The following is a 20,662-nucleotide window of genomic DNA, read 5'->3' as shown; positions in this document are numbered from 1 at the left end:
ATTTTAAGCCTACGAATAGTCCCACTGAATTTCCCAGTCCTCACGTGCTTAAAGAGGAGCTCGTGCATGTGCACTTCTGCAGAGTAAGGCCAGGGAAGATAAAGTTACTGGCATATTTCTCAGCCTCGCTGCAGACCATTTACACCACATGGAAAGGCTACACAGTGGGAAAGCTCAAAAACCCTGTCCCTAAGTGGGGGGTGCAGTCCATCAGCAAGGCTGCTTCCTGGAAATCCTCTAAGAAGGACCTCTCAAATATTCACTCAAAATGTATGGCAAGCCAGAGCTGCTCCAGGGAATAAACATCTTCCATCCTTATGCAAAGTGTAGCCAATGCAGAGTTTGCACAAGATTTGCAGAATTTGGGCAAGAGAAATTAGAATTCAACATTCGAGCAGTGAGTGTCTGTCCTTCTACTTTTAGGTGGCATAGGAGGACACTCGATCTTTCTTTTTCCAGTTTTACCAAAGGCAGATGAAAATGTCAGCAACCTGAGCATGTCTTTACTCTACAAAATTAGCAAAACACGTGAGGTTTCATTGCACAGAAAAATAACATGAGATGTTCTGGGAACATGCAGCAACGTGGGTGGCCATGATGAAGAAAAAGCTTTGGAGTATTTATACAGCAAATAAATATTCACAGACACTGCTATTCCCACTCACTAAAGTTTTGAAAGACATTATTCTCCTACAAGACAGATAAGAGAGAAGAGGTGGGGGATGAAGGGAAACTATTATGGAATGAGGAATAAGGGCCAGAGCCACGGCCACAAGATTGATGTGAGTACTACAGTAAGCAAAGACCAATTCACTGCTTAAGGGTGTCAAAATGCAGTCCTGGGAGAGAAGAGCAGGCTGAGAAATGAGAAAAGAAAAGGCAAGAGAAGGGATGTATAAAAAACAGCAAATATTAGGGAAATGAAGAAAAATAAAAGGAAACAAATGTCACTTGAAGAGGGTAGGAGTGCAATTGCTTCTTCTCCTTGGCTAATCCACAAATTAATGGAACCAGAGCAAACATAAAAATAAACCATCATTGTACGTGTTCAAAGGTGAATCTTAGAGTGGTCACCCAGAATGAAGCCAGATAAGAGTGAGAGAAACAGCAGCACCATAGTGTGCAGCACAAGGACATTACAGAAATTCTACTTTTTCCTTCACTGTTTTTACTGGAAAATCTTACAAAATTACAGTATCCAAGGCAAGGCACTGATAAACTGCTCTTTCAAATTATTTCACTGAGGCAACACGAGTACATAGAGCTTGTCGGGTGCTGAAGAATCTGAGTAGTTCTACAAAAACCACTCAAATATTCAAGTATGTTAAAAAATAATATATACGGTTTGATATTTAATAATATCAATTATTTAAATAAACTTTCTTGTCCTAATTTTTATTCACTGACATGATATGCATATTTTATTGTTTATTTTTTTCTAAGCTCTTATAAAAAAATCTGTTAAATTAACAAACATAGGCTTTTTCCATTTTTTCTCCTCATCCCATAGGATTTAAGTCAGAACTTCATCTCTGTTTCTGAGCTCTATAGGCTGATGCAAAACTGCAACTGAGAGAAAACTCAGTTAATTTTTATACTGTGAGATCCCTGTGTAATTTTGGAGTAACAGAACATCATTAATAGCAACACAAACCTATAGGTTTCGTTCTGCTAAATTTGACAGGACTTCTTCATAAGCAACTCTCCCTTTGTTGACTTAGAAACACAGTTGGGGAACCTTTTGTGGGATTGTGAACCAATATGAGACTTCTTAGTTCAGGTTTGGTTTTTTTCCTCCTCAAACTTAAGTAGTTAGGAGACCATAAAGTGTTTTGTCATGGCTTGAGGGGACTGAGTTTCTCTCTATAATTTGCTTCCAATCAGAAAATCTTGAGCCAGCCAGACCATTCCAAGTCTGTGAGTTAAAAGAGAGAAATGGGCAAATATTGAGCCTATCCCTAATTACCCTCTATATTTCTGACTATGCAGATTTGAATGTACTTGGAATTTTCTCTAAGTGATCTGGCAAGTATAAATTACTCTTGCCCTTAAGACTCTGAGTTTCCACAGACAATGCATCAACAGTTGGTGTTAAAAGGCTGCAGCTCTACTATTAACAATCAATACAAGTTTTCAATAGGAATACACTTAGCCAGTATTAATGCAATTACATTATGTTAAATAATATTAATACCAAAGGCATGTCCATTGCTGGCCTGCACCAAAGTCATAACATTTCTCAACAATTGCCTCTATTCTTCAAACACCCACCTAGAAACAAAACACAAAACTCAAACATTCAAATATGTAAAAAAAAAAAATAAATTAAAAAAAATTGTAAAGTTGGACATTAGTTCTTAAATAAACTTTCTTATCCTAAATTTTTTTTCACAGTCTGTGGAATTGCTCTTTTGTCATTTTTATATTACACCTGCATCAACCTTTTTGAAAATACTACTAATTGTCTATGTACAATATTAAGTAATCTAAATACATACTTTCATATTTGGCCCCTAATACTTCCAGACCTTGAAGACATAAGCTGGGAGCCAAAAGGCTGGTGTAAATGCAGAGCTTTACAGAAATATTGCCTTTAATTTCCAAATGCATTTTTAAGTATAATGAGTTAATTCCCGGTGACATGAATGATGGCATTTGTCTTTTAAAAGAAAATATCACTGCTCAGGAAGGCATGCAGAATGACAACCCGTGCTGTAAAAGCACCTCATTCCCACCAGTGTCTCCAGTCATATTTTGCAATTCCATAGTCCATAGTCTTTCTCCTTATTAGAGAAATACTTTTCCACTGTTAAAGTAAAATAAAATAAGCATCTCATAGAGGACTTCCTAAAATTTGAACAGGCATTTGAATGTGCCAAGAGTAGCAGCTGTTTTTGCCAGAAAGAAGATCTGGCAGGCATTTACTCACAAGGTCACTGCTTATGGGGCTTACCCAAGAGATGAGATGGGAAGCAAGGAATGCTGGCATGGCACTAGGACAGGTTGTCCTTGGTGAACTGGAAGGAGAAGGCTGTTCTGGCCACAGGCACTCAGCAGCAGTTTCACTTTAGAAAGAATTGCATGATTTCTTTAGCTTTTGAATTCACATTCCCCGAGTTTCGGGTTTGAGTGGACCCAAAAAAGTCATATTCACCCGTGCAGGAAGAACTCGTGGAACCAAAAATCAGACACAGAGGCATCATGAAATGTAACTGGATCTGGCTTTCCACACTCAGTGGAGATTTAAATGCTTCCTGAACTAAGTGACCTAAAACTGTGTGGGCCCCTGTGAATTCTGCAGTTCTGTAACCCTGGAATCTGCTGCAGAAGCTTGCAGAAGGATTATAAATTAGAAACTTCGCTTCTCCTAAAAGCATTGAACTGCAGACCCTGCAAGTGGTCTGGATATGAAAAAGGGCTGTCTTCATCATCTTGAAAAAAAGGGGAGGGCTGGCAGATTGTAGGGTGAAATGGCACACTTATTTTTCTTGATATTAACTCTGAATCCTACAAACAATAAAGTGGATATCAACATTCCCAACTATTTGTTTCCTGACTGTATGATTGAAATTTTGACTTCTCCAACCACACATTGCTAAACCCTCAGCTAAGACAATGATACATCCCAGTTGCATCTTCAAATCCCAGTGGACTTAAGAACAAGGGAAGAGCTATCCTGCTATTCCAGCATTCTTGTGAAGCTACTTCTGATCACACCTCAGCTATCAACTCTTGAGTTGTGATTCAACTGGTCCCCATGAGTGTTCTCCCTCTACTCCACTCCTGGATGCACCAATACCATTCAAGACTCTCCACATGACATTAGGGAAGGAAGTTCAAGCCAAGGTCAGACACACCCTCCATTCCCAGTGCAAACCACCTGACCATCAACAGCATCAGCCTCCCCAAGCCATGGCAACAACACAGGAAATGCATTTCTGATGCAGGAACACGTGATAAACTGGAAACTGAAAATAAGTGGATTCTATATATTAAACTGAATTGAATATAAAATTTAACAAGCCATGGGTAACAATTACAATAATCATTTTTGCAGTTACATCAATTAAACAAACCTCCAGTTCTGAAATTACCTGAGTCACCTACTGCCCAGTTTCCTGGGTGACAGAGGAGCTTATAAAGGTTTATTGATGAATTTAGCTATCACTTAGTGTTATTCACTGGTCTTTGCTAACTATGATGTCATTTGTTCCGACTGGTTTAAGAGTGGACAAAGCATCTGAAGACAAGGGCAAAGGAATAAAGGAGATTTGTGAAAGGAAGTGGTTGGAAACTCAAAGCCCTCTGAAGTCAGTGGAAAGTCCTGTAATATTCACCCACCTTTTATTTATTGTGAGATTAAAAGCAAAAAAGCATTATGTAACTGTGAAACATTACTGGCATTCTGATACTTAGACAAATGCAGAGCAATAAAACACCATTATATGAAGTAGCTATCATGGGAGGATTGCTTAATGATCTGGTTATAAAATGCTTCCAGAGGTAGGTGTTTCTTATCTGAAAACTTACCAGAACTAATTTAATCTTGTCTTGTTGTCAAAAATTCCTATCCCACCTTTTCCTGTACTGTTTCTTGTTCCACTTAGTTAGTGATGTATTTCTTCCTCCCTATCTCTCAAAAGGTATTGCATGTAAAGGTCAATTCTCTTAACGCAGCTTCTGCCCACTCTTCAGCTAATGCATTATAGCACATTATCAAGTTTCCAAACAATTGTTCACTTTTCATTAGAATGTGCTAGGTTTCTCTCCTTCTGCAGTGTTAGTGAAAATGGTGTTGAGTTGTTGACTAGTAATACGAACAAGCAACTTCTGCCCTTAGAAGTGGGATGGAATTGATTCATCTTATTAAAAACAGACCTCATGGAAGCTGGAATTTGTGCTACAAAGGTTAATGTTATGAATGTGCAGATAGATAGTTTTCCAGCATTTCTATTTTCATGAGTCATTTTCAGCTTCTGATACATCATCCTAGCTCACATTACTTCATATTGATGTGATAGAAATGTAACATGCTAAGTCAGGAACACTAATTTATACCTGAAAAAGACCTTTTTTTCCCACCATCTTTCTGCTCTCATCTGAATTTTTCCTTTTTTCTTTCTTCAAGAAAAGAAAAAATGAAGGGTTAGGGCACAAATTTTACTTCCATTTCAGTACAATGAATGGAGGCAACAAATGTGAAAGAAAACAAAGCTTCAGGTTGGCAAAGAAAGTAATGATCAGGAGCTGAGATAAAGAAAGCTCAAGAAAATGAACTCCAGACATAACAGTTGAAAAAAGTTAGATATACTGATGACTGCAAAACTAGTTTATGTAATATATATTTTACATCCAAGCCAAACAGCTCTTTGAACATTATTGAGGCTATTATTACTTTGAAATAAACATTAGAGAGCTTCAAAGCCAGAGCTACATAATACCCAGTACACATTTACATTTACATCAGAATTAGGATGCAGGTTTTCACAAGCTAATCCACCCCATTTAACACAACCACACACAACACTGTACAACAGACACTGTGTTTTTACACGGGTGAAAGTACCAGTGTGTTGTACAGTTGACAAGACAGAGATGGTGATAAAAACTCTGTCCAGAAGGGGTGGACCCTGCTGCAGAATTGTGAGAAAGCCCAGGGCATGAGTGCTACTGTAGCTGATTCTGAATAAGGAACTACTGCTCCATGATGCTTCCTCTCTCCTGGTCCCTTTTGTCCACAGTCTCAAAAATAGCCACAAAAAGTCCCTTGAAATAGTCTGATATTGGACCAGGAGGGACCTGTTGGTTTCCTGAACCCAACCTCCCACCATCCTCAATCCAAATCAGAGCTTTATCAAGCTCTACCTTTATTACTGAATGAAATCTCTGCTTTATCTTGAGCACCTCCATGCCCTCTCTCATATCTGGGAACATCTTCCTGCAAGCAGCTGCAAAACCACTTCTCTGCTCAGCTCAGCTCCAAAACCCCTCCTGTGATGCCTGAAAAAAAAACCTTGACAATGTCTTGACTACTCAATGTACTGAGACTGCTGTCTATCATGTTTATAAATATTGTCTCATCTCTTCTCATACTATCTCGTCAGCCTGTGCCATCTGTTGCCTCCTGTGACATGTGCAGACTGAGCTCTTCACAGCAGCAACTGACTTCTTCTTCTGTGCTTGTACAGCACCCAGCACCACCAGTGCTTACCCACTGCAGGGTTCCCCCAGGGCCACAATGACGCAGGAAATAAACAAAGTTAATGAAGAAATCCCACTCTACCTTCTCACCTTCCTCCTCGTTTCGCAGGAGGAGCCCATGGGCAAACCACGTAGTGATCTACGTGGGAAGGAGCACAGCAGAAGGCAGAGGGAGGTCACTCTGGTACTTGCCACAGACAGACAGAGAGAAATAGAATAAGGTCCAGAAGAGGTGACTAAGGTCATCAGATGCCTGGAGAAGAGGATCAAAAAGGAGATCTCGGAGACGATGGGTCCATTTCATACGTGGAAGAAGACACTAGGGGAAAATCCAATCATAGCTCAAACCACTGCTCCCAAAGATGATGGAGCAAACTCTTCTCTGTAGAGGCAGCAACAGAACAAGGGGCACTGGCCACAAATTGTAACTGGGGTGGTTGAGATCAGACATCAGGAAATTCTTTGTCATGAGGAGGGTAATGCAGTACTGGAACAGGAGCCCAGAGAGGCTGTGAAGTCTCCTTCCCAGAGGCCTTCCAAAGCTCCTCTAAGCACTGCTAACCAGCATTTCCCTTTTTACCACTTCCCAAGCAATAGAAGGTAAATGTATATTTCATCCTGATAAAATTTTAAATGCTTTAAACGCAACAATAGTCTTCAAACACATGAACTTTCCATGAAAAATGTTAGATACTCTTTAAAATATGGGAAATAAACTATTGTCCTAATTGCTCTCAGAATATATTTGCAACTTCTCTCCAAATTGTAGATATCTAGATGTTTGCATTAAAATATAAAGGATCATTCTATTTTCTTGATGTGGTATTAGTAGATTGTAAGTTTTAAAATGGCAAATAGGAGATGGAGAATCTCTCCATCTGCATTAATCACAAGACTTTCTGCTCTCTGAAGTTATCCCCATAAACATGTAGATCTTATAAGCATTTTATTATGTGGTCTATGCAAATAACAGCAACTTGGTGAAACCACTGTGCATGGGCATCTGCATGTAGATATATTGAATTAAGCAGCAAAAAGAAATCCTGGACATTCAAAACCATTACTTAGGCTGGAGAGAAAAAAGAGGTTTTTTAATCTTATTGCTGTAGTACACTTTAAATGCTGCTGATAGGTATGACTTGGAAATTGCAGTAGGAAAAGGAGTATTACAGCTGTTCTCTCATGGGGTGAAAGTCTGGCCCCACTGAATCCATGAAAGCCCCTCAAGGCCCATATTTTAGGCGAGAGTCCCAGAAGTGGATGACCCTGGGTGCTGAAGTTAATTCTTCCTCTAGTCCTTCACAAGTACATTTCAAGATCTTACCTGTTTCTCTCATTATTTATGAGATCTGGTTTATTTCTTTTTTTGCTTGACGAGCTGCATTTCTCCAATTTTACTTGATAAATAATCAGACTACAACTCATTAATGCTGATGGTTTTGATTTCATTCAGTGTGAGCTTGTTGGGCAAGGATATATAGAAATATGTAGCAATATATAGAAAAAAATATACAAACATACTGTTGGAAGGAAAGGAAAATATTGGTTACATGAACACTACTGATGCAACTAAATCCACACAGATCTCTAAATCTTAAAAGAAGTGAGCTTTAACTCACAGTAGGTCAAGGATATCCATCAAGTGCCCACAGTGGGCATGTCCCCTCTGCCTGCACATGTTGCTGCAGTGGAGAAAAATCAGACAACCAAACCACACAAGGTCTTTTTCTCACACAGTTGAACAACCTGTGGTGTTAAATGAAAACCAGAGTGTCTTGAATACAGCTGTGTCACTCCAGACCTGGAGCAGAGCTTACTGCGACAGCAATCCCAAGTTATGTGGTAAAGTTCTGAAAATCCCTATTTTTCCTCTCTCTCTCTCTTTTTTTTTTTTTTTTTTGGTATAATGAGTGTTTAAAAGCTTAGCAAATAGAGTCCTAAAAATGTAATTGTAGCTTGGTAGCACTATTAAATATGTATACTGTGGTCTTTTTGACAATTGGTTTAATCCCTTTATAAAGTCTTCAGAAGTTCCATCACAGAAGCATGGATGCTGTTTTGATCTATTTATTACTCTTAAGTGCTCAGAGAACTGTCCCTATTTTCTAATTAACACTTTTAAAGATAAAAAGCTATGTATTAAATCAATCTGAATGATGGTTGTTTGTGAATCCCACAAGATAAGGCAATTTGCATGTTCACTTTGTACTTACAAACTAAATCTGCACATCTCCAAAGCAGCTCCTTATAATGTAAACCTTTTGTGAGTATTTGTAACTTAAAAGAAAGTTTGGCCTAGTACAGAGGCAGTGCCAATTATCTAAAGGACTTCTTTACTGAACATGATTAAGATACAAAATTATTAGGTTGTTATTTTACATTGTTTGCAGAGAAATTTGAGGAAACTACTTTAGGAACGTTAAGTGTTCTCCTGTTTTGCTTTCTTTCCTTCTTTTTTTTTGTACATGTAGTAACATGAGTGCATTCATGAACAAGCAACCAGTCATGAAACAGCAGCCAGATTCCACATCACACTCAGGTTCAGCTTCCTTTGACACGAGTTAAATCGCTGCTGAAACCAACTGTTCACCACCCTGCCTGAGCGTTCAGCTGCAGCTTCGACTCCAAGGCTTTATAAACTGAATTTTAGTTCAAATATTAAATTAGAACAGTGATTTATTGCTGGAATCCAGTTCTGATTATTTAGCAAAGTAAACATATTTACAGAAATAGATATTTCACAGCAGTGAAATAGTCCCAGATCTCAGAAACAACTCCACCCTTGCTAAGAAAGAAATCAACAAAGCCATATCTCCAAACCTCTCTTGTGAAGATGCATATTATTATTTCCAGATGGCAAGAACATAACAAGTGTACCTACGAGACACATTTTTTTACTGTATTTGCTCTTGAACATCTCATCAGAAATTATTTTTTTCAGGTTTTGCAATCTGCCTTCCACCACTGCCTCAGGTTTTTCTATAACCACTGGTCCAAGCACAGACAATTCTTCACAGCTTTTAGCTCCAGCAGACCTGATCATGGATCAGGCATGGGATGCCTCCTCATCCTCATTTTTAGGCTTCCGCATCTTCTTCCACTAGCAATTTAGGAAGTGGACAGTCATGTCATAAAATACCTTTTATATATGTGTTACATCTCCTTCTTACTAGAGTTTCCCTTATCATCCTGTGCCGTCACTGAAAGGTCTTTTTATTCTAAAAAAAATTTTTTTTTCTCCACAAATCTCTCTGATCAGATCAGTGAATTTACCCCGAATTCCACTTATTTTTCTTGACCCTGGCCGCAGCATCTATCCTTGCAGCACGCAGTCCATCCACATTTATCTTACAGAGACATTCAACGCCCTCTTTTCAGTGTGCTATACAAAAGCCCCCTATATTCAGTGGTAGACCATGGTGGGTATATTTTTGCTCTGGTCCTGCAACTACATGATCAAATTTTTGTGCTCCAAGGTTAATCTGGGTCAGAAGGCCCCAAGAATGCACATCTGACACTCCTAATCTAATTCTGGAAACATGAGATTTGCAGACAGAAAATCTCTTTCTGGGAGCAGAAAAGAATGTCAGACCCACTGGGACACCAAAATGACTTTCAACTATTTTTCACTTATATAAAATTTGATCCAAGGACCTCAACACACATTAATTTGCAGACCTGTCTACACACCTGTGACACAGCATATGTATTATTCTACCTCAGAGAGAAGGGAAAATAGGGGCCCTTCCCTCTCCAAGTTCATTCAAGGACAGAACTATACATGGAGTATCCAGCAAGGATTCAGGAAAATAACTCAGGAGGCCACGATCTCTGTCATGATGGAAACCTCACTGAGACTAGGGCAGGAAAGGTAGAGTTCAGCTCATTAGGAAAGTATATTATTGGAATTTTCAAATGGGAAATGGGTTTCTATCTGGAAGAAACAGCAAGAAAAGTGGAAATACGGCACAAAGACTCATAACAATTTACAAAGAGCATGGAAATATAAATGTGACATCTCTCAAGGTTGGGTTTTTCCACCCAATATCACAAACTTTCAATTGACACTTAAACCTAAGATTTGTTTGCAAGACTGGCACATCACAGAAGACACAAAACCCCAATTCTCATTAAAAGCTGATGATATTAATCTAGGTTATTTTAAACTGGGTGGCTTGAGAGCATGTCCAAGGCTTTGGTCTCCTGGACACATCCCAACTCCACTGTGGGACAAGAACCAAACATGAATTCATCTTCTTCCTTCTCCAGAGAGTCTGTTTTCCAGGGACCGGAAATCTGGCTATGTGTGTGAGACAGGAGATACAGCCATCTTCAGCCAATCTCTTGTCGTAGTAACTGAAGGACAAGGACTTTGGTTCATTGCCCAGATGATGCAAAGATCAGTTAAATGTCATCACAAAGTCCATTCCTCTCCTACGCTCAAAGCACCGAGCAGAAGTTTTTCACCTCCACCTCCCCAGGTAAAAATTTTAACTAATAATGGCTTCAGCTCTTGTTATACCTGCCATTGTCTGCATTTGTCCACAACAGTTTAAACCATTCAGCAGCATCTCTGCACCACCAAAAGCACCCTCCTCCAGTGTTGGGTCATATTACAATGGAGAACTGCTTCCCAAGCCTCAGACTCCCTTCTGAGCCAAAGCACCACAAAAAAAGCAAATTATAATCTTTTATATAACAGAATAAAATAGAAATTAGGACAATAGCTGGGATTATATTGGGTAGAGAGCCATGAAAAACTTTTCACCACAACCCTTCTACTCAAGCAGTGCCTCATACATTGTTATACCATAACAGTAGCTCAGCAGATTGAATAAAACAAAAGCCTTCTCTCACATTATTAATTTTTCCTATCAAGGAAACTTAGGTGGGCTGGTAGAAATTAGCCAAGCCAAGCTAAGTAGGCTGAGTGGGCACAAACCATGCCACGAACGGGCCAAGACAATCCCTTGGCACAGGGAGCAGAGCCACATGGAGCGCGCTAAAGGTGCTCGACTTACATGACAGTGAACTTGACACACATTCAGGAAAACAACAAGTCATGAACACGAACTGGTCTTGGTGCCTTGCTCAGGCGATGAAAGGAAGCCAAAAAATGAAAGGTATTGAGTTTCCCAGGTTGGGATCTGCCAAACTTCAGTGAGGGCAGACTGAAGATCTTCTGCGATAAAGATCTGCCACGGTGGGGAAGAGTGAGCACAGCCCACAACACAAACATCAGCTAAATTTACTGTCATTTTTTGGTTTGTTCAGGGCTTGGGGGGATTGGGGGGGTAGTTGGCTTTTTTTTTTTCTTTAAAGGAGGAACTAAAACGGCCATCCCAATCCACACGCTGTAGGAGTCAAAGCATATTGATGGTTCGGTTACTAAACACACTGTGAATTTTCACAGTGGATCAGCAGAAAGTTATGAAGCACAGGTGTTCCTGTAATTGTGATACATTGGGAAAATTCATACTGTTAAATGAGCCTCAGCTTCACACTTCCACCTGTGTGATGTGGAAATGTACTGTGGGTACACAGGGCTATAATAGACGATACGTAGGAATGATTGCTGGCTGGTTCAGGACCTGCTAGGGTTTATTTCTCTTAATTTGTCTGAGTGTGTAATTTCTGCATTTGTATTTACTGCCATCATAAAGTGGGAAATGTGTGTTACACATGCTGGTAAAAATAATGATCACGTGAAAAAAAACAAAGTTAATACACTGAATGGAAAAGAAATCCTGAAAGAATGTACACCAAAGGAAATCTAGAGAGTCTTTAGGAAATGGAAAATATTTCAATAAGAGAATGAAAGCATGGAGGTTTTTTTTTTCCTTCACATTTCAATTCTACTCAACAGTTTCTTGTTTTCATTTGTTATGGGGAAGAAGGGAGGAGATGATTCTAGAATGGGAAATGTGGGAAATGCTAAAATGCAGAAAGATGAGATCTGGAAGCAGGTGGAAGAAAATATCTACATGGATTACCTGATGCTGAACATGAGAAATGAACAGAGAATGCTGGCATATAACTCGATTTATTTTCCTTTAACAGGTGTTTGTTGGAATGAGAATTGGAGAGGCAGAATTTCTTAATTTTGTTCCAGACCTGTCAGAGCTTCTCAAGTGAGTGTTTCAGGATTATGAATACAAAAAAAAAACAACCAAAGAAACAAACCAACCCAAAGATCAAATAAAAAAAAGAACAATTATTAAATATACCTTCCTGCATGCCTTGGAGGTGTCAGTTCTGGTGTCTGACAAGGAACACAGTTCTGACTACTCATGAGAGACCCTTTCAAGCTGTCCTGGAGACAGCAGACTGCTCTTTGCTAAGGTTAGTTGACATGACAGAATAACTCTAAAATCACTACTTTTCAGAAATATTCCCCTTTTAAAAAACATAATCATCACCTTGAAGTGACACCTTTTAGAAACTGAAGACTTGAATGCAACATCCCAGAATTTGCCTACTCACAACACCTCGCCCTGGGCAACAGCTTGATGCTCCATAGCTGGAATTTCAAAGTGGCCTTCAAAAGTAGCCCCAACTGATAAGAACTGTCAAAGGGACAACTTATTCATCAGGGGGATGTCAAAGCAGATAAGTGTTGCAAGGACTACTGGCACAGCCTTTTCCCTAGTCACAGATAGCAATACCTCTTTTCCAGGGAAATCTGTAACACTGGAAAAAGGAAGGAAAAAAGGCTGGAATCTGTTTACGTGAGAAAGACATGACAAGTGCAACCACTTCAAGGTGTACTGTGTGACAACCATTTAATAACTCATTTAACAGGGCTAAAGGAATTTAAGCCCAATGTTTCAGTCACAAGATTTTTTATTCCATCAGATATTGCCATTTTCCCATAACTTTGTGTACTGAATCTCCAATACCTCCCCTCTCTTGGATCTTTCCCCACATCTAATCACTTTCTGAGACTCTCCTTCGCTCTTTCTTCTCTCTGGCTTTTCATTGCTCTCCCTTCCTTCTACTCTCTGCCTCTTCCAAGTAATTTCTGCAGACTTCTCTGCTCTCTCTGTCTTCTCTGAGGTGTATATGCTTTGTTCCTCTGACAGTTCTGGAAATTTTATCTTCCTCAGCTCATTTGCCTTTGGATGGCTCAATGTATCTGCTGTCTGCATGATCTCCTCTGCTTCTTCAATCCGAATAGCCCACCCAAGAACATCTCTTTTCCCAAAAGCTCTTCTTGTCCCACCTTGTAAGGTCACTCTCCTTCTGGAAGAGTTTGGTCTACCCAAGTTACTTGGCCTCATTGGTGTCTCCTAATATTCACATAATATCTAAAAAAAAAAATAACATCAAACCCAGGTATCTCACTCTTCACATTCACATAATATGACAGGACTGGAGTTACTGCATGGCTTGGTAGTTCTTTCCTCATTTCACATCTTCTCTCAGTATTTCTCCCAGTCACAAACGAGGACAACAGAGAAGTCACACAGAAGCTCATGGAGGCTACAGCAAAGTTTATATTGGTAGCAGAGAAGGCAGATTGGGAAGAAAAAAAAGGCAACCCTGCTCCCCCTCTCAATTTCCTCTCTTGGTAAGTATTGCACTCCTGTTAATACAGGAGTGACATTGCTTGTGTGTGGCCTTGCTTACTCCTGCCCTCATCAAATATTGTGTCCAGCTTAATCTTTAATTCTGCATAATAAGGAACCAATAAAGACAATAACTTTATCTCTTTATTGACCTGCAGATTATCTCCACGGGAAGTGGCCAGAGTGGCTGGAATCCATGTTATTTACCAGCTTAAATTCAAAAGCTCTTCAGTTGGAGAAATGCTCAGATGTTAAGACATTACCAGTATTTGAAGCATCCATATTTATTGATCTATTCAGTGTTTGAAACTATTTTACCCTTTAAACCTCTTCCCTCCTCTAAAAAATGAATTCATATATGACTTGAAAAAATTATTAGATGCTAGCTTTTAATAAATATGACCTGTGCCTTTTCATTTCAAGCCTAAAATTCATCTCTATTGGCTAGTGTTGCAAGTCCCACTTTACCTCCTGCTGTCCCAAAGGATACTGTGAGGTACCATTGCCACTGGCTTTCTGTTGCAGACCCCCCTCTCTATCCCACAGCCACAGGCCCACCTTGGCACCAAAGTCTCCTATAACTCGTGTTCAATCCTGTCCTCCAGTTCTTATTCAGTGTCTTGGAGCACTTTTTCCCTTCCTGTTCCTCACAGGCCACAGGACATTATTTGCTCCCAGTTCCACCACATTTTTTTATCTTCAGACTTCCTTGTCAAACTTGATTTCAATCTTACACTTCATATTTCCTTACCTGATTTCTGACCTGTTTCTTAGCAATTGGAATTGCTTTCATCCCTGAATGTACTATCATTTCCAACACATTGCAATTAATGGAAAAGAGGCAGATGGAGCGTGTCTCCATAAGGATCAGCTTCATTTCTGCATATAGGAGTTAAAGAAAAATTGTAGCTCTAAAAACCTCAGTCCTACTGATAAAAAACCCCTAAGTATTACAAGCACTGTGGATAAATGTAAAACAAAAATAAAACAAATTGATAGTGGTGATCATGAGAAACTTTCAGTCACCAAATAAGGTGAATATCACATTAAAACCACAAGAGCTGGCCAACTCTTACCAGTCTCTGGCAGTCCAGGGAGGTTACAGCCTTGGAACATGCTCCCCTCAGTTATATGGAGGCTGTAATGGAAACTGTCTTTGTACTGAGCAGCAAACAGCGTGGAAGTGGAGAAGGTCTCCACAATCCAAGAACCTTTTTGTGTTACTTGCACTTTTGCCACCTCCCCCTCGTGCTCCATGTCCTGTTTGTCATCCAGATACCACGGTGACATGCTGCTGCCATGATGAGGAGAGTGAGTGGTGTCCAGGAGCCACTGGGATAACGGCCTTTGACAACAGATGGTTATAATATTACATTACACCCTTGGCACCAGGACTCGCTGACTAGACTGGTGTAATCCCACACAGCGTTTTGGAGCTTCCTTGGGTCTCCCATTCTCTAATCATGGTCTGCAGAAGCAAAGTGCTGCTCTCATGGCAGTCGGGAAATGGTGATGGGTTCAGCAAAAACATGGTACACCTCTCCTCTCCCAAAGCCAAGACAGTTTGGGCTCACCCAGTGTAGTAGTAGTTGTATTTAGAATCATATTTCAAAACGTATGGAAAATTAAAGGAAAGCTACAATATAGTAACTGACCCTTTTCCTTTTCTCTTATAAAACAGAACTCCTTGTAAAAATATTGCAAGTCCAGAAAATCCTTTAGATTAAGAAGTTGTTATAACACCAGGTAAAATAATTTATGGCAAATTACTCTCAAGGCTCAGCTTTCTCAATATTATCCTGCTATTTCATAGACATATATATCTTCTGTACATTGTGCAGGCCTTCAGAATCTGACACTGTTCTCAGAAAAATAAATGGGAAATGAATATAAGCATTTTTACTGTAATATATACATTTCCCATTGCCTAGCAATAAAGGAAAATAGGTAAAAAGCTGAAGTTGATAACAATGTCCAGAGACTCTAATGCAGAATATCATCAAAAGGAGCTAATTCCAGCGATTTTTTGGAGCCATTCTAGGGATCTGCTGCAGAAAAAAGGAATGAAGTGAATATATTTCTATATGGGGTTTGAGAATAACATAGCCACGTTTTTTTGCTTTCACTTGCTATTCAAGAATCTTAACACAGTCCTTAATCGTAGCGTTTAAGTGCCTTTGTTACTCCATTGTGTGCTAAATAATGTCATTACAATTGTTATGCTTACACACCAAGTTTTGCCAAAATCCCCCACTCACTGCTTCTTCATTAAATAACAACAAACCGTGAGGGTTAGTTCTGCATCAGCACTTCAATTTCCTCATGAAAAATTGGCCTTCTTTTTTCTTGGCTTGCGAGCACCCCAACCAATATCACTCATGCCTTGTTATACAACAAAAGGAAATAACGGCGCCTGCAACAGCAATCTGGCTGTGCCTGCCCGTGCTCGATGCCATCTTGACTTGTGCAGCCCAGGCAGAGTGGGTTGCTCTCCCATCCCCTCTGCAGAGACAGAGCAAGGTCTCAATCTCCCAAATCAGCTCTGATGGGGGCATTATCCACACACACTGCTTCGGTGGGTGCAGAGAAGCCTACGTGCTATGAAGAGGTGTGAAAACAGTCGTTGCATCCCTTTCGCACCCACTTTTTCTTGTGAAGATGACAAGAGAGGGATAAATGACCAGCACTGAATGAGCATTCTATGCACCTTGCTGCTTCCCAAAGAGAAGTTCTATCATGCAATGAGGTATGTTTGGACCTGGCACCTGTCTGTCCTGGGATATTTAATAGGACCCTGCGCACCTCCACATCTTGCTTATCAGTTCTGGGGTACAGATCTGTTGGTGTGCTAATAAGGAAACAGATAAGTCACCAAAATCAAGTCTAAAAGAATTGAATGTGTTTTCAGTTCAGCAATTAAAGACATGCTTCATTTAAAGCACTTAGTCACTTGAGTGTCCATCAAAAAAGTCCTAAATTTACATGAGATTTCTTATCATTAGATAAGCAGTTGATCAAAACAGCAGCACCATTCACACACCTACATAAGCTTAAATACTTTACTAGCTCTGGACCAAGCCCAAAGCCTGTATTGCAGCTTTACTGTGATGCACCACCCTGACTCTGAGAGGTGTTAATGCCATGTGCTCCTTTAAAGTTGGAACCCATGAGACCCTGAGTGATACCTGAGAAGTGCCAAAAGCTCTCAACTCCTTACTGAGTAAATCACTCCACCAGATCGCCCTCAATCAACGTGGAGCTGCACAAAAGATGTCAAAAGAACAAGATGTCACTGGCTTCAAAAGAGGCAGGATTGGGCCAAAAACCAATTATTTTTTGTTTGGGCCGTTACTCAACAGAAAGCAGAGGGAGATTTTCAGTTGAATCCCCCAAGTGGAAGTTGGTGACAAACACCTTTCACACATTTCTTTTTCTGGCAGGACTGAGGGAAGGTGGCTCAGTGGCTCACATGCTAATCTTCTACTGCTGGAACTATAGATCAGATGGTGGTTTAGTAATTTTTAGCACAGCTCTTGTTTAGCTCAACACAGACACTGAAAATGAAGCACTCATTTGCTGACTAGAAAATCACAGTTGAGGTCGATTGATGAAGCAGTGCAAAGAAGCCTGTTCTGTCCCCAGCTTGTGGATAAACAATACCAACCATCACCCTTCACTAGTTATATATTCAACTCTTGAATATTTAAAAATCCAGCTAAGCTACTATATGGCTTACCAGTGATTTGTAGGGAAAGTGTCAGATTATTTTACATTTAGCAACACTCGAAGCAGCTGCCCTATGTGTCTAACACAGAATAAAATCATTACAGGAGGAAAAAAAAAAAAAAGACAAAAAAGGAAAAAAAGAAACCCAAGCAATACCGAAAAGCACGTTAAATGATGAACCACGGAAGTGGATTTTCCATTACTCTGTAAAACCTTAGGAGGCCATGAGTTAACTGAAGCAAGTAGAACAAAAAAAAAAAGCCAACAACGAAGCAAGGAAGGTACCATAGCTACTTTCTTGAAAACAAAACCAATCTTTTCATTCCTGCCATTTGTTAGAATTCTTCCTCCAGGCAAGCTGGACAGCTGCACTAGTAGGTTTTTTAGTCATGGGTTGTAAGCCCCACCTGGCTAGATTTGTTTAGCAGACAGCTGGCAGAATGAAATAAAAAGAACAGGGACATACAAACTGCTTCCAAAACAAAAAGCTGAAAGAATACTTTTTGGATGCTTTCGCTGAGTTTATTTAGTATACGTTTGGGGGAGATTCTTCCCTTCATTTTTACCATCCTCCATCCCTCTGCACCCCAAAAGTATTAAAAAAAGCCAAAGTGAGACTGCAGGCTGAATAAAACAGATCAAAAAGGAAGGGAAAAGCCCCATCTCAGCCTATTTATTTTGTAAATGCGCGCACATATATGAATGTACACACACACTCTTTCCCTCAATTATGGTTTACAATTCCCCAAGACTGACATTGGTTTTAAATTAACTTTTCTTCTTATTCTTTTTTTTTCTTTTTTTTTTTTTTTTTGTTGGCAACTTTCTTCCTCTATTTTCTAAAGCCAATAAGATAGATTTTCTTCATCTGGAATGTTCTTTCTAGCTTAAAGATAAGAAGGAGTTTAAAATTGTGGGAATGGCATCCCTCCTGCATCTGTTTCTCTCACAAACCTATCAAATATCTAATTTTTGGCATTACTGCTGGCTCCAACAGGGGATGACATAAACCAGCTTTGTGGTTACATGTTTCACTTTTAATCTCATGAAAATGAAAATCAGTGCTGAAATGTCCCTTTACATGTGACAATGTGGGACTCTTTTCCAAAAACCAAAGGAAAGGGGCGTTACCCTGGTTAAGCTTAATATACAGCATATGTATAAATTTACTTTTAGTTTGGATTTAGCTCGATGCTAGCAGAGGCATTTCAGGATTTTTATTTTTTTTTAAATATTATTATTTTGTTTTACTGCAGAGATTTTAAACACTTTTGAAAGTATCACAGTCGCTACACAAAGGAAGATGCACAATAAAAGTAAGATAGTAATCAGCAGATGAGGAGGCTGTTATGTGACAACAAATCTTCTGCAAGTAATATCATTTTCCACACAGCTCTATGGTCACATTCCCGTAACATGTTTCTGTAGTTAGTGTGAAGGGAATCTGGTTTTTGCATGAGTTCTTTATTAAGAGCTAATGTAGTAATACTGGATGTACAACGACAAACCGAGATGCTTTGGATACTGTCTTGATTGGGGAAACTTTATGAAAACAAACTCCAAATGTTTAAAAATAAAAATCTGCCTTCGCTCTGAAAGGGAACACGTGAGGAAAAAAAAAAAGAACATTTTAAGCTCATGGTATGACCGGTACCTATGAAACCCAGATGATCTGAGGTTAAAAGAAGCCCAAGCTAGCCTGAAACGCAAACCTACTTCTATATTCCATGGAAAAGTAACAAATATTAGCTAAAGGAAGGCCCTGAAACCAATCTAAGCCATTACATAGCACAGCACTCGCCCTCCAGAGCAGCAGCCGTTCTTGGCTGCCCTCCATCCCTGCCTATACATCTCCACGGAGCGTAGACTCCACGGAGCCTGGCATGATACGTGTTTTAGAGAGTCCTGGCCCCACCAAAAACATCGATATCCATATCATGTGCTTCAAACAGGAGGAAGAGGCCTGTAGGGCTTAATCCTCTGGGCTCAGGGAAACCCAACGCCTTCCCCGGGGACAGAAAGTGGGGCCTGTCCACGCTTCCATCAAGCGCAAAATCCATCTCTTAGACAGCAGGCAAGCTGGAAAACAGTGTTCAGAGGGGGTAATATCAGTCCCTGAAGGTGTCTCCATGGTCACCCCAGCCAACTGAGTCTTTGGAACAGTTTTCTGCTCCACTGGATATTTTATTAAATAAGTGCCCAGCTAGGGCAAGGACAAGGAGAAATGGGTTCAAACTGAAAGAGGGGAAATTTAGGTTAGATATCTGGATAAAATTCTTGGCTATGAGGGTGGTGAGGCCCTGGCACAGGTTGCCCAGAGAAGCTGTGGCCGCCGCTGGATCCCTGGAAGTGTCCAAGGCCAGGTTGGATGAGTCTTGGAGCAACCTGGGATATTGGAAGGTGTTCCTGTCCATGGCAGTGGGATTGGAATGAGGTTGTTTTTAAGGCTCCTTCCAACCCAAACCATTCTAGGATTCTATTATCTATTGAAAACTATTTGCTTAGAAAATATACAACTGAGTATCTTTCGAGGTCATTCTTTTGATTTGTTGGAGGCAAAACCTGTGAAATCCTTTGTGTGGTCCCACACAGCCCTCCCAGTCTCCAGCTGAAAGAAGAACTCTAATTCTGTATATCTCATATTTCCTGTGTTAACTCTCTAAGAGTTCACCCTGCTTTAGATGAACCTGCAACCTCAACCAACTTCTCTAGTAAAGAAAATTGATACTTGTTTATACCTTTCAATTAAGAGAATCACTGTAATTCTTAAAAGGCTCACCCTGCATTGCTGGAAAATCTCCCTTCTTTAGCTGCATGAGCTTTGAAATACATAAATCAGAAATAAGTCTGCATTTAAAGAAAAGCCAATGAAGACGAAATTCTGAAAGTTTAAAGATCATCCTTAATACTGGGCCAAACATCCATGTTTATTCCTGTGTACCTCACCCCAACAAACACTTGCTATATTATGAGATCTGCCTGTAAACTGCTCCCTGCTTTTTAGCTGGACGACTAATGACAGCAAAACAACTCAAAGTGTTTCATATTTATGTTGGAAGATTAACATAACTCATTTCAACTCTGTTGAACGGTCACATTTTACCCAGGAGAAAAATATTTAAAAAAAAAAAACAAAACCAACAAAACCCACAAATGCAGAGGGAAAA

The sequence above is a fragment of the Neopelma chrysocephalum genome, unplaced genomic scaffold (genome assembly GCF_003984885.1).
Source record: "Neopelma chrysocephalum unplaced genomic scaffold, ASM398488v2 Primary Assembly neopelma1_103b, whole genome shotgun sequence".
Taxonomy (NCBI): Eukaryota; Metazoa; Chordata; class Aves; order Passeriformes; family Pipridae; genus Neopelma; species Neopelma chrysocephalum.
The sequence above is the reverse complement of the archived record's forward strand: the minus strand, read 5'-3'. Positions refer to the sequence as shown.